Genomic DNA, 13778 nt, shown 5'->3' on the forward strand with positions numbered 1-13778 from the left:
CCCGCAGCCTCTGGTGACGGTGGCCGCTCTCTCTGGCCACCTCTGCAGGCAGCGACTTGCCAGACCCGGCACGTTCTGACTCTAGCCTCGGGCTCCACGGACATGGTCCCTGCGGTTGGCCCACCTCGTTGCCCTTTCCTCCGGGTCGGCCCACCATCCCAATGCCCGAGCATCTCCAGCACCAGCTCTGGGGCTGGCAGGCACAGGCGGGGTCCTCCTTCCAAGCCCGTTGGGAGCCCCCCTCTCCTCTGTGCACGCGAGCATCCCATCTCTCCCCAAGGCTCCTCTCTCCACTCCAGGGGGGGGGGGGGTGTGTGCGTGAGGGATTTTCCACCGAACGCTCTCCCTTGCTTCTGGGAAGGACTTTGGTCCATACTGGATTAAATAAAATATAGTATTGAAATTAATTTTACTTGTTTCTTGTAACTGTTCCTTGAAAATTTTTTAAATTATTGGGGCTCCTGGGTGGCTCAGTCAGTGAAGCATCTGACTCTTGATTTTGGCTTGGGTCATGATCTCGAGGTTCGTGGGATCGAGCCCCACGTCGGGGTCTGTGCCGACAGTGCAGGGCCTGCTTGGGATTCTCTCTCTCCCTCTCCCTCTCCCTCTGCCCCTCCCCCGTTCTTTCTCTGTCAAATTAAAGAAACATTTAAAAAATTTATGTTTGCTTATTTATTTTTGAGCCCCCAAGGGGCCCCTCAGATTTTTAAAAATTATTTATTTCTTAACATCGACGTGTAGTTGACATGCAATGTTATATTAGTTTCAGGTGTACAACAGAGTGATTTCACAATCGTATACATTACTCAGTGCTCACCGCGATTAGCACAGTCACTGTCTGTCACCGTACAACATTATTAGGCTATAAATTTAACACTACCTATGTGGATCCATTATATTTCTATTGGGCAGGACTGTTCCAGACCAGGTGTTGGCATACCACGGCCCACTGGCCAAACCCAGCTCAGTACCTGTTGGTGTAAATACACTTTTACTGGACTACAGCCATGCCATTTGTTTTCGTTTGTACAAGAGCAGAGCTGAGTAGGTGAGACAGAGATCATTGGCCTGTGAGGCCCCAGGTATTTGCTATTTGGTCCTTTACAGACAAAGTCTCTCAACCCCGGTGCTTAGATTATCACCTAAAAGGTACTTTCTAACCCCATCTGAGGAAATCCTCAGACTAGAGACTGGAAAACAAGTGCTTTTTGGTGAATGCACTAACCTGACCTCTTCCCAGCCTGCTGTCCTGGACCTGAGCTTCGGCCTCCAGCCCAGCCATCCCTCCTGCAGACTGGCTCCCCCCGACAGCCGTTTCTCTGTTCTAGGGGAATGTCGTACAGCCTTTCGTTGATGGGAAATCTTCGTAGTAAGAAACCAAGGACCGGTTTTCCCTCTGACATCTGTGAACGCCTTAAACCCCTTAATTCTGGGGCGCCTGGGTGGCGCAGTCAGTTGGGCGTCCGACTTCAGCCAGGTCACGATCTCGTGGTCCGTGAGTTCGAGCCCCGCGTCAGGCTCTGGGCTGATGGCTCAGAGCCTGGAGCCTGTTTCCGATTCTGTGTCTCCCTCTCTCTCTGCCCCTCCCCCGTTCATGCTCTGTCTCTCTCTGTCCCAAAAATAAATAAACGTTGAAAAAAAAATTTTAAAACAAAAACAAAAAAACCCTTAATTCTACATTAAGCCCTAGTTCAGTCTCTTTTGAGAATGAGAGGGGAAGGGGCAGAGAATCCCAAGCAGGCACCCCTGTCCTATTTTAGCCTTACATCTCCAAATGGTGAAACCGTTCAATAAAACAACCATGATTTTGAAAAAAAAAAAAAAAAAAGTACTCTTTAAATGCATGGAATGTATTGAATTAAAAAAAAATTTTTTTTAATGTTCACTTATTTTTGAGAGACAGACAGAGACAAAGAATGAGCAGGGGAGGGGCAGAGAGAGAGGGGGACACAGAATCCGAAGCAGGCTCCAGACTCTGAGCTGTCAGCACAGAGCCTGACGTGGAGCTTGAACCCACGAACCGTGAGATCGTGATCTGAGCCGAAGTCGGACGCTTAACCGACTGAGCCACCCAGGTGTCCCTGGAATGTATGGAGTTTTTAATTCAATATTGCATATATATTATAGTCTTTTATTTCCCAGAAAGGTGATGCGTTCAGGCTAATCCTGTCTTTTTTTTTTTTTTTTTTTAATTTTTTTTTTTCAACGTTTATTTATTTTTGGGACAGAGAGAGACAGAGCATGAACGGGGGAGGGACAGAGAGAGAGGGAGACACAGAATCGGAAACAGGCTCCAGGCTCTGAGCCATCAGCCCAGAGCCTGACGCGGGGCTCGAACTCACGGACCACGAGATCGTGACCTGGCTGAAGTCGGACGCTTAACCGACTGCGCCACCCAGGCGCCCCAGGCTAATCCTGTCTTAAGGTGAGTAGTTAAATAACCCGGACACCCCGCTGCCCACATTGGCGGGTAGCAGAAAATTTGCTCCGTTAGTCCTGTCATGCCAGTGTCCTCATGGAGAGTTCGCACCCAATTCCTCGTCGATACACGCTCAAGAACTGGGGACTGACTGCACCTGGGGAAAATGCAGATTACCACTTTCATACAAGTATGAGTGACCGGTGGGGCTCCATATCAAGATAAGAGTCCACTGCGGATGAGCAGTAGCCGTGATGATTAAACGGAAATGCCCGTCTCAGCCTCAAATCACAGGCTCAGGGCACACGCTGAAATTACACTGAGCAGAAAGCAGTGTCCTTTCAGGACGGGGAGCAGAATCTTCCGCGTTATCGCAGAATCGTATCTAACAACATGTGGTCCCTTTTCTTGAACTCCTGCTGCAGAACCAATTGTCGCAAATGATTACACTCTTCATTTGCCTCCTGACCTTTCATCTTTTTTATTCTTGTCAATTCTCCTTGTGAAGCGTTACCGTTTTAGTGGGGTGTGTATGTCACGAAAGCACGTTTTGCATCGCGCTGGAAATTATGGCCGCAAAGCCTCCTTAAATTACACTCTAATAGTATTTTCTTGGAAGCCATTATGAATTTTGGTTCTTCCTAACCTTTGCCACTGGGGATCACATAGCACAGCTCAACGTTTCCGTTGCTGTGTTTTATAATGGTGGTAATGTAAGAATTTACTGGGGACTTTATACACAGAGACAAAAGCACGCCACTTTATGAAGTTATTAAACACCATGGATTTTCCCACATGAGAGATCAAGCTTATTGTATTTCCCCAGTCTCCCAGCAGCTTCCCCCGCAGCACAGCTCCATTGTGGGAGATGGTGAGGTGTACCCGGCCGCCCCCTTGCCCGAGCTTGTTAGCGTCTTGACTGCAACCCAGTAAGATCACCAAAGCATGGCCGTCACAGACAACTCGTGCTCTGTCACCAGGCTTGTTACTGTGGGACACCTGGCCTCTATGCAGGAAAGGTTATTATATTTCCTTTTGACAATGGAAGCTTTTCAAGGGCCAACAATGCAATTTTTTTTATAGCAGAGATTAAAGTTAAAAACATGACAAGCAGAGAGCAGTGTGCTTTTGTGTGCCGATATCCAGCCATTTTTCAGCCCGAGATGGCAGTGAGCTGCACGATACAAATTCTAACTTGAAACTCCCAGGGTTCTCCAATTAGATGCTTATCTTTTCTTTGATGGGTGAGGCTTCGTTTAAGACAAAATTTCTAATGGGGAAAATATGTTTTCACTGCCCAAATGCATCTGCTACGGGAATGGCAGGCCACTGAAACGCAGGAGACGTTATTTACATTTTTAAAAATGGTCAAATAATATACCTTCATGTGCATAAGATCTTGAAATTCAGGACTATTTCCACTTAGGAAGAGCGGTGGTAGTCATTAAGGCTCCCTTTGGGGTAATGTAGTTATTAAAATCAATTGTGTTTTATGGAAATGACCAAAGCATTTCTTAGGTTTGAAGGTTCGTGTTTAAAAAAAAAAAATTAAGAGTCCCCTGAATCTGGAGGTATTTACTGTGTGGTTTTAGTCCCTGATATAACTCTAAAACTATGTGAAGCTGCCTATGAGATATAAATCATTCCACCGCCAAATGTCCTCGTTTCTTCTTTGATTAGAAGAAGGAAGTTTCTTTGTAACGGTGGCTGGTCCACGGGCTGTGTCCGGTTCAATCGCAATGGGCCAGGGCCCTCTGACTTGTTGGATGGCCGGTTCATTGCCCACGCGAAGACCGCGCTTCTCATTCGCTGAGGTTTACGGAGGGCAGGAGCCCACTCGGGGACCTCCGTGGCCCTATGTGTTCTTCGTTCCCATCCAGGGTCCCCAGAGAGCTGGACCCATTCCACCGTGAGCCCGCGGGAGAAGCCATCACACGCTGGGGACATCCAGCATCCAACTGGACCCCCATCCAACAGTTTTGATTTCGTAATCCTCCTCTGCGAACGGTTTCCCTAGGGATTGGCGTTCACAGCCTGGGTCCGGGGGGACCCTCTCCGAGGCCGGGAATGTGAACGCAGCTCCCCGCTGGCGCCCGTCAGAGGCGGTCCCAGCACCTGCTGGGCAGCACCTGCTGGGCAGAACCCTGGGCCGCCCTTGACTTAGGTTTGCTCACAGGACGCTGTCCGGGGAATCAAGGTGCGGAAGGTCAGACTTGGTGAGTGGGAGTACCACGCGTTTTCAGGTCCACCTCCTGCAAAAATAAAACTTTCTCAGGAGAGAGTGAAATGCCGGAGGCCCTGACCCCGATCTCCCAGTGCTATTTGGGCCGCACATATTTTCAGCATCTGTCATAAAAGCTCAGAGTGTTGTGAGGGGCTCTAAGTTGAATGGTGTGTAATTTTTTTTTTCTTAAGTCTCTTGTTGCTTCATAGCTGCTGCCTGCAAATGTGGAAAAGCTTTTTTTTTTTTTTTTTTTTGCATTTAGTTTTAGAAGCACAAAGAAGAAAATACAAAGCCCTAAATGCCCTGGATTAAATTCCCAGAGAATTTTGTGCTCAGAAAAACGTCCAAATGCCAGCTCTCCTTGGCCTGTGGAAATTTCCAGAAACCCAGGGCCCGAGGCCCTGATATTAATTTTCTTTTCGCTCCTCACACCTCCCCACCCGCACCCACCTAAGGTTGTTGGGGCCCCCACGTCACTGGCTCCCTCTCCTGCGAAACTCTCCTGATAACTGAGGAACTCAGTCCTCCTTTGCCCGGACAATCATTCACATGCTTGGGAATGTGGGGAATGTGACTCCAGGAGAAATGAGAAGAAAATAATTTTTAATTTCAAAGAGAATCCGAGATATCTCTACACTGTGAATATATGAATAATGTACAATTTATGAGGTGCTGGAAAATATACTACATTACATCGTCCAATTTAATGCAATCCATGGAGCTCCAAATGCCCTTTAGAGTGTTTGAAGCCAACATTTACAAATACAATTTTAAATAGAGGATAACTAAATGGGTGTTATTATTCTGTTTCGAGCCTGCTAACGAATTCTCAAGAACGTAGCATGAATTGGTTGTCAAGGTAATGTCTGGGAAGGTGGCAGAAACTGTCACTAAGCCAAGTGGAAAAATTAAACCCTCCCTTCGTCATATTCCAGGAATTCTCAAGCAAAAGGAAATTCCTAGACACCTCTCAGAGCCCTTTTGTATTCTCCTTTCTTTCATCCCTCAATCCTCTTTTCCATTTCCCTGTAGATGACCAAACGAAATAGAATGCTCCCCAAGAAAACTCATTTAAAGAAGTTGAGTTCAGGGTCAGTCTTTTTTTATTTTATTTTATTTTATGTTTTTTCATCTACGGGTCTTTCTTTTAGTTTATACCCTCTGGGCTGATTCAAATTAGAGAGAGTATTTTGGGCTCTCTACGGAAGACACAGAGTGGAATAACTTAAATTGGAAATGCATGTTTCATGATAACAGACATTTCCACTCTTGCTGGGCATTTCCAATTGCTGGAAAGCACCTCTGTGACATGAGCTAATCCACAGACCCTCTGGAGACTCGGCAGAGAAACTGAGGCCATGAAAGTGATTACAGGGCCATTAAGCATAAATGGTGGAAAAGAAATTACATTTGAATTTTTTTTCATGTTCTGCTTTCATATAAATCACATAAGACAATGGAAAGAAAAGACCATCTGGGTTTGGATTTCATAAAATGGGACTCACATCTGCTTTGGTATGTCCTATAAATATTCCCTCATTAGAGAGTTCAGTCTATGAAACACTTTTGGTCAAAGAAGCATTAAGAAAAAGGGGGAGAGATTGCTTTTCATGGATGCCGATTATTTTTAAATCCTCAGTTCTAAATATTAACCGGCGAACACCTCAGGGGATTGTGTGTAACTTTATTTTTAGAAATTAAAATACCTCACGCTCTGTCTACTTTGGCCAAGTAGTGCACGTTGCTTTTTTATTTGTTAAACAGGAGAGATGATGGGCCTTCATCAAAAATGAGCGGCCTTTTGTGCTCGGTTCAGCTTTTAAAAAGGGCTGAGGATGGAAAGGTCTATGTTTATAAGACACGTCCTTTGGCCTCATCAACATGAATGAGATGAATTTAGTTCGCTTTCTAGCAATCTCTCTTGTCTCCTCTTTCTCTCACCTTCCATGTCTTGCTTCCATCTACTGTGTATTGTGTGATGTGCCTATTCTGTAACCAATCAGCGATCACAGAGCTGGTGGGGGGCTTGGGGGGGGGTCTCATTGGCTGAGGCCTAATCACATGCCCCACGTCTGAATCAGAGGAGTCCACCCAAAACTGATGGGCCAAGAATGAAGGAGGGATGATCCCTGCCTCTCGGCGTTTCTGTCTTTGTTTATTCCTCTCCCCTTGAGTCTGGACCGGGCCTAGTCACTTACTTCTAGCCGATAGAATACAGCAAAAGTGATGGGATGTCACTTCTGTGATTAGGTTACATAAGATTGTGACTTCTGTCTTGCTGTCACATTTTCTCTATTGCTTTATGAGCTTGCACGTTTTGGTGAAGCAAGTTGCCTTGTGAGAGAGGCCCATATGAGGACAACGGCAATTGAGGAATGGAGACCCTCAGTCCAGCCACCCTCTAGGAACTGAATCCTGTCCACATGTGAACTTGGAACCAGATCCTTCTCCAGTCAAGCCTTGAAATGATACCCCCAGCCTTGGCCATCCACTCCATTGCAGACTTGTGACAGACTGTGAAATAGAGGACCCACTAGCCGTGTGTGGACCCCTGACTCAAAGAAACCGTGTAACAGGAGTGCCTGGGCGGCTCAGTCGGTTGAGCATCAGACTCTTGATTTCAGCTCAGGTCATGATGCCAGAGTCGTGGGATCGAGCCCCGCGGTTGGCTCTGTGCTAAGCATGGAGACTGCCTAAGATTCTCTCTCTCACCATCTGCCCCTCCCCCGAGCTCACACACACACACACACTCTCTCTCTCTCTCTCTCTCTCTCTCTCTCTCTCTCGTGTGCACTCATGCGTGCACAAATTTAAAAAAAAGGAAAGAAAGAAACTATATAATAATAAGTGCGTACTGTTTCATGTTGCCAAGTTCGTGGTAATTCGTAATCCAACAACAGACAGCCAATAAAAAGAGTGCCCCAGAGGGAATTGAGCATACAGGCACTGGAGAAGGGTACTGTTTAAGGTGTACCTGGAATTTGTTTTAATCAGGTATGGTCTAACACCCAGACCTGAGAATGAGGGTCACGAAGGAAGAAGTCCATACTCACAGATCTCTAGAAACAGGGAAGGATCAGAGTCAGGAGGCAGAGGGACAGTGGAAAAGCAGGGGCAAAGACTTTACAGTGGTTTTCACAGCAAAGAAAGGGACAAAGCAGGGTAGCTAGACCTGGGATTGGCAAGTTGGAACAATTTCAGGGCCCCTCAGGATGCAGGGACTGCCCCCCCTTGCCTGGTAGCTGGCTCTTGTGTGGTATTAGGGCAGGGCAATTGTGTTAGTCTGTTCAGGCTGCTTTGACAGAATACCATGGACTTGGTGGTTTATAAAGAACAGAAATTTATTCCTGGCAGTTCTGGAGGCTAGAAGTCTGGGGTCAGGGTGCCGGCACGCGTGGGGTCTGGTGAGTGCCTCCTCTGGGTTGCGGACTCTCGCTATGTCCTCACTCGGTGGAAAGGGCGAGGGGGCTCCCCAAGGTTTTTGGTTTTTTTAATGTTTATTTTTGAGAGAGGGACGGACGATCCGAAGCAGGCTCCGCGCTGACTGCACGGAGCCCGACGTGGGGCTCGAACTCACAAACCATGAGATCATGACCTGAGCCGAAGTCAGACACTTAACCGACTGAGCCACTCAGGTGCCCCCCAACACCCCACTCTGGTTTCTTTTTATAAGGGTACCGATCCCATCATGGGGCTCCACCCTGAGGACCTAATCACTTCCCAAAGGCCCCACCTCCGAATACCATCACACCGGCGGCTAGGATTTCAACATATGAACTTTGGAGGGGTGCAAATATTCCGACCATGACACAGGTGGTGGCCCAACCTGCGAGAGCTTGATCAAGGAGGTAGTTGGCAGGTGTGGGCTGTGGACGATTGCTCTGCTGTCCCTAGTTCTGGAGTGGCAGTCTCTCCAGGATCGGCCTGGCCCCGAATGTCAAAGCGTCATAAAATACAGAAAACAATACATAATTAATGTACGATAATAGTAATTAATACATGCAGGTGAAGTCTGGGCAGCCAAAACAATGGCGCGTTATAGGCACGAGCTCGTTCGTCGTCTCGGCAGCCCTATGGGTAACATCGCTCTCCCCCCATTTTTTCTCCAGCACAGAGAAAAGAAAACAGCCTGCTCGAAATCATACAGCGAGTCACATCAGCGCTCAGAGACTAGAGAGGGCAGAACATGCTATTGGCAGAGAACGTTTAACCCTTAAGAGACTTGAGATGCGATTGCTTTCTAGTCTTTGTATGGTTTCAGGTGTCCTCAGAGAATTTGTTTCGGAGTCCAGAGATTTCAGGTGCTGCACTAAACAGGAACCTTCTCTATGCAAACTGCTGATCTGCTCCAAGCAGCTGCACGGGAGCCTTGAGAATCCCCGAACCTCGTCCACCCAATACTGGCAGGAAGAACAGATCATTGCTACCACGGCTGGCCCTGCCTCCCTTCGCCGGCCTGACCCTGGGGTCGCCACCGTATGCTCTCACCTGGGCAGTTTCTGGCCCAGTCCCGACCAGGAATGACAGTGTCTCACCGATCTCTAGTCTGCCAGTAGCGGGGTCTGGAACTGGTTTTGCTGTCTTCGACCCAGGCCCTGCATGCTAGGGCCGGGCCCTTAACCCGGCGGGACGCCTCTGTCCCGGCTGCATTAGCACGGCATGCTTGCCTGGCAAATGCCTTGTTTCCCTGGGGCGAACTGCATTTTCCTGACCTAGTAGGGTCCCTGGGACACGATATGTTTGCAAAAAACCTGAGAATTCTCCTTTTCGGGGACAAAGCAACCCAAGCACAGGGTGGGGACTGGGCTGGATAGATCATAAGGGCTGTTCTTGTCTTGAAAAGCTATAGCTTCATGTTTGCTTGCCTTCCTCTGTCTTGTATTATGATAGTTTCCTTCATTGTTTGGTTTCTCCTATTAGACTGTGAACTTTGGGAGACTTTATCGATGTATCTTACACACAAATATATTTTTTAATGTTTTTAAATGTTTATTTATTTTTGAGAGAGAGACAGAGAGACAGAGAGACAGAGACAGAGCATGAGCAGGGGAGGGGCAGAGGGAGAGGGAGACACAGAATCTGAAGCAGACTCCAGGCTCTGAGCTGTCGGCACAGAGCTAGATGCGGGGCTCGAACTCATGAACCTTGAGATCATGACCTGAGCCGAAGTCGGACGCTTAACCGACTGAGTCACCCAGGCACCCTACATTTTTTTTACTTAAAAATATTTATGGGGGCGCCTGGGTGGCGCAGTCGGTTAAGCGGCCTACTTCAGCCAGGTCACGATCTCGCGTCTGTGAGTTCGAGCCCCGCGTCGGGCTCTGTGCTGACAGCTCGGAGCCTGGAGCCTGTTTCCAATTCTGTGTCTCCCTCTCTCTCTGCCCCTCCCCCGTTCACGCTCTGTGTCTCTCTGTCCCAAAAATAAATAAAAAACATTGAAAAAAAAAATTAAAAAAAAAATATTTATGTGTTGGGCGCCTGGGTGGCTCAGTTGCTTAAGCGTCCGACTTCGGCTCAGGTCATGATCTCGCAGTTCATGAATCGGAGCCCCGCGTCGGGCTCTGTGCCAACAGCTCAGAGCCCACTTCAGATCTTCTGTCTCCTCTCTCTGCCCCTCCCCAGCTCATGCTCTCTCCCTCTCTCTTTGTCAAAAATAAGGAGACGTTAAAAAGATATTGGGAAAAATTTTAAAAAATGTAAAATGCTTATAGTCTTGATTGTTCTGATGATGGAGGTGAAAATGGGTTTAGGAAAAATGACATTCGAACAAAAAAGTCAGAAATGGAAATGACCTTTCATCTTTAGAAAAATGTTTCCCTTTCACGTTGCTCTTTTCTATTTATTCTGTGTGATTAACTCGGCGAACAGAATCCCAGTGACCTGCACTGTGTCTAATGATGATGGAAGTTTTATTTCAGTTAAAAACAAACCATCTCACACGTACAAAAAAAGGCGAAGGCGTCCATTAATTTTGCTAATTTACTTCTCGCACATTCTGGAGATGCTAGCCAAGATTAGAGTCGTGCTGCTCAGTTCTGTTTTTAACATCGTGACTGAACATTTTCACGGCGCTGAGCCGACTGGAATGACCCGGGATATTATGTTTTAACATAGAGCAGGAGTTGGCAAACTACAGTCTTTAGGCCAAACCCTACCCTCTGCTCACATTTGTAAATAAAGTATTGTTGGAACACCATCGTGCCTGAGCAGATGTGACAGAGATCGTCCACCGGCAGAGCCGAGAATATTTCTTTGTCCCTTTAAAGAAAGTGACTGCTGACGTCGCACCTTAACTTGAAGGGCAGTTAATAAAGGATAAGCTTTGATTTGACTTGATTTGATTTTACTCTTTTATGGTGCTCATTTCCTTTTGAGCAACGAGGACTAGGCAGTTTTTCAGTCCATTTATAGGATACCTCCCTCTAAAGAATTTTAAGTCTGTTCGCGTATAGATTTGCACATCTGGTCCAAGGCTTATACGTTTTTGTTGTTTTTTTTTTTTTTCCGGACTCGGAGAGGTTAATTGGCCTTCATAAAGTTGCACACACAGATGACAGTGGGGCCCAGAGGAGCTCTCAGGTTTACAATTCCGCAGTCAGGCCCCTTGCGATGAGCATTTGTGTTTGAAGCTGTGGTTCCTACATTACACCAAGACCAGTATAAAAGGAAAATATTTAGTCGACCGACCGGTTCTGTGTGTACCAGTTAACCTGAATAATACCACGGCCCAAGTGTGTGTCAATGCCGACAACCATACTTGCAGACAAACGTGTCATTCAAGAGGCACTACCAGTGCCATCTGGTCCCTGACCCCTTGTCTAAGTGGCTAGGTTCGAATGACACTTTTATTTTGTACCCCCAGCGCGTCTCCCCTAAACCCGGGGCCAGCCTGAGTCCTGGGCCTTCTGCTTTCAAGGCCCTCCTCTGTCCACACCTTTCCCCAAGCCCAGAGTTCTGTTGCGCTAAGTGGATGCGAAGCCCCCTTCTGGACCATGCCCCTTGGACCCGAGACCTAGAAATTCCCTGCTCAAATGGCTCAGCCTGCTTCCAAGCCTGCATGGATTGTTCCCGATGTTCCTCACGTATCCAAGAGCACAGGGCAGACTGTGCTGCTGTGCACACCCCCAGGCCTGAGAGTCGGCCAAGGGGACAGCTGTTGGCCTAATGTTCATCTGGCCTTGAATGTGCAAGCCGGGGCGTCTATTCTGATGTGCCTGAGGCTCTTTGTGGTTTGCAGTAGAGCTGGAGACGGGAAGAGGGGTTGTGCTCTGGACTGGCCTCAATTAAATATTTTTTTAATGTTTATTTTTGAGAGAGAGAGAGACAGAGCACTCATGGGAGAGGGGCAGAGAGAGAAGGAGACACAGAATCCGAAGCAGGCTCCAGGCTCTGGGCTGTCAGCACAGAGCCTGACGCGGGGCTCGAACCCACGAACCGTGAGATCACGACCTGAGTTGAAGTTGGACGCTCAACCTACTGAGCCACCCAGGCGCCCCTGGATAGCCCTGATTTCAACTCTTGCCCGGGCTCTGCAAACTCCTCGTGGAACCTAAAACCCATTCTTCGTTTGTACACTTGGTTTTTCAACCAAGTATTCTTGGTTTTGGAAGCTAACTAGCTTACAAGCAATCTCTCCCTGCTAAAACGTAAACCCCTGGAATGCAAGAGCCACCTCTCCTATGTTTCCACATCTCTGGCACCTGCACAGTGGTCGCGACATTTGGGGAGATCAGTAGATATTTGAGGGCTGAAAGAACAGTAGCCTCTGTGTCACTAAATTGACAACCGCGAGGGAAGTCAGCGCTCCTGCTACTGTTGTCGCATAATGAACCACCCCAAAGTTAGTGCCATAAAACAACCATTTGATTATGTTCACAGCTCCGTGGGCCAGGAAGCCAGACGGGCACACAGGGGTGGCTTGTGCCTGCCCTCCAATGTCCAGGGCCTCAGCTGGAAAGTAGGAGACCGGGGGCGACATCACAGCTGGGGCTGGCGTCCCCTGGAGGCTCGCTCACTCGTACGTCTGCCAGGTGATCCTGGCTGGGGCTGGACCGCCACGTGTGGCCTGTGCACTATCGCTGCTTGGGCTTCCTCATGGCATGGTGTCTGGGGTCCAAGCGTGAACATCCGCAAACCAAGTGGTCTCGGAAGTCACTGCGCTCGCAAGCTCCACAAAATTCAAGAGGAAGGAAACTAGACGCCCACGTTTTGATGAGAGGACAGCCCAAGACATCCTAAGGAGAGCATGTGAGACAGGAAATAGGGCTGTGGCCAAACTTGGAAAAATGGAATCTGCCACGGTTGGGTAGATCCTCTTTTAGGAAAATCAACCCATCTCCCCAAACCCATGGAGAGGGAGAGCAAGCTTTTCCAAGAAAACAAAACAAGTGAAACAAAGATCTCCTTTCCACACCTCCTCCCCCGCAGTGTTCGGGGAGGTCGTGAGGTGTGCGAAGTGGTGTAAAATGAGGACTGTCTTCTCTGAGGCGAGAGGGCTAAAACGTGCTCCATTTAGAATAACGATTCGTGGCTTGCAATGGCTTCTTTCCCACTGAGTGGTTGATCGTTCCATTGCACTCGCTTCGTCCCAGTGGTATAGAGTTACTTTTATATGAAGTACTAAAATAGCTTTTCAAAAATAAGACAGGAAGTTTCATGCTCTAATGAACTAATACAGTAAAATGTCAATATCATTAGCTGGAAAAATAGCAGACAAATGTTGAGTTAAACTCAGCTATGAAAGTTCTTTTCTTTGGAAAAGTTCTCGTACTGAATAATGCTTAATTTGGCATTATCGAGAATTTAGAGTCGTCACCGTTAATACGGCAAAAATGTATGACAAATAAGGAAACGCTGTAGGTAAAGATTCCATAAATTTGTTGTCCAAATGGTTTAATTTCAGTGTGGGGCACGAGAACAAAACCCAGGGATTGTATGAAATCTCCAGAAGTTTAAAAGTGTATATAAATTTAAAGTAACGAAGTGAATTCAAAGAGGAGAGTCTGAACTGATGGAGGCCCCACAGACACACCACTGTAAAAACCCAAACACGGTAGCCTCCCACAGTGTCTCTCAAATGTTTCAATTTAATTTGCTCTTTTATTTTTTTAAATTTTTTTTTTAATGTTTATTTAT

This window comes from Neofelis nebulosa, chromosome X (assembly GCF_028018385.1).
Source record: "Neofelis nebulosa isolate mNeoNeb1 chromosome X, mNeoNeb1.pri, whole genome shotgun sequence".
Taxonomy (NCBI): domain Eukaryota; kingdom Metazoa; phylum Chordata; class Mammalia; order Carnivora; family Felidae; genus Neofelis; species Neofelis nebulosa.